Source organism: Astyanax mexicanus, chromosome 1 (assembly GCF_023375975.1).
Source record: "Astyanax mexicanus isolate ESR-SI-001 chromosome 1, AstMex3_surface, whole genome shotgun sequence".
In the NCBI taxonomy this organism is placed as follows: Eukaryota; Metazoa; Chordata; class Actinopteri; order Characiformes; family Acestrorhamphidae; genus Astyanax; species Astyanax mexicanus.
Genome location: NC_064408.1, coordinates 120,709,511 through 120,711,121, shown reverse-complemented (window position 1 = coordinate 120,711,121; position 1,611 = coordinate 120,709,511). Strand labels below are relative to the sequence as shown.

At 40.8% G+C, this 1,611-nt stretch overlaps 1 long non-coding RNA gene across 1 annotated transcript; it reads left to right on the top strand.

Annotated features, from left to right (window-relative positions):
• Nucleotides 1-207: 207 nt before the first annotated feature.
• LOC111193675 (uncharacterized) lies at nt 208-1,083 on the top strand. Its single transcript, XR_002650618.2, has 2 exons — nt 208-483; nt 966-1,083. It is a non-coding gene; the product is annotated as an uncharacterized LOC111193675 (long non-coding RNA).
• Nucleotides 1,084-1,611: the final 528 nt, after the last annotated feature.

Here is a 1,611-nt window from a genome sequence, read left to right as displayed (position 1 = left end):
CCACCCAGCACACGCACTTTTTGTCCCACTCCCCTCAGGCCGGAGGCTGCGGAGCATTAAGTGCAAAACAACAAGACTCAGAAACAGCTTCATTCCGGAAGCTGTAAGACTCTTAAACTCCACTTAACAACACACTGCACTGACACCAAGGACAAATTACTGTTTACTGTTTACCAACATGGTCACTTTACTTGCACTGAGACACATTAGCTGCGGTCCAATCTGAAGGGAGCTGCCCAACTAGGCAGCATTTCCAGGCAGCATAGGCGTGCTCCCGAGAAAAGGTCTGTCCCATACGGAAGGTAGCATGTGCTGCCTACCTGGGCAGCTGCCTTATTTTACCCCGGTTCTGAAGGCAGCGTGAGATGTATCCTTCACGGCAAAGGCAATCCCATGATGCATTTCACCAGCTCAGAGTTCCAGCTCTCAGATTTAAAAACATGGCGGACGGAGCCGGCACTGCGAGGGAATTTCTGTACAAATGTAAGTAATTTCCTCCTGTATTTCCACTCACCGCTGCGTGGGTTTATCAAACTAGCATATTTGTTTTAAGTTGTTTTCCATTGTTTTTTTCGCCTGTACTTTATTTAATGTAAGACCTGACCGGCGGAAGCTACCGTTAGCTTATCGCGCTAATTTACCGGGTAAGCTAACACGCATCTAGCCGACTTACAGACTACCAAACGCGGCTGCAGCGCTGAGGAAACCCCCGCTAGGAAACAAAGATACCCTGGCCGTCCAGTATAAAAAGTTTTAAAAGTGATTTACTGTGTAAATAGTTTAATTGTTAGAGGGAATAACTGTAGACTTACCTGTAACTCAGTGATTTAACGCTTAAATAGTTTAATTGTTAGAGGGAATAACTAGAGTTACCTGTAACTGAGTGATTTACTGTGTAAATAGTGGAATTATGAGCGTGTTCTCCATAAACCGCTGTTACTAATTCAGATTTATTTTTTCCACAGGGATGAACGTGGGCCGGGGAAGGTGAACGCTGGTCAGACCGGCTGGAGGCAGCGTTAGCTCCCTTTATGAATAGTTTTTTTTTCTTTGAATGTAATAAAGTTTTCTCTCTTAACATTATTATTTTTGCTTGCTATGTGTTTATTGTCACTATGCTTATTGTAGTATCACATCTCAACTAGTGGGTATGGGTAAATAAAAAAAAAAAAAAGTTTATGAATCATGTTATGTTTGTGTTTTATGCAACTAAAAGGTAAAGATAAATTAGCTGACTCTGTATGAATGTACTATTGTGTGAAAACGTAAGCATACAAAATATTTATTATATCATGGTTTCATTACTCATGCATTTCTACGAAGCATCTAATCAAAAATGAATTAAATACATAAATAAAACTGACCATACTCTGAGAATGAAGTGAGGAAAAGTGTATAATTAAAGTAAATCATGAATATTTAAATATCTGTAATATTTGGATGAGTAAAAGAGAAATAGCTGCCGCTGCATTGAGATTTATCCCGAGGTAAGTGATCATTAACTTTAGTTATTTATAAACAGCTCACGAGCACAGCGCGCTAGACGTGATGACGTATGCTGACTCCAGAGCGTGTCCCGAACGCGCTGCCTTATAAGATCCCTTATGGGTG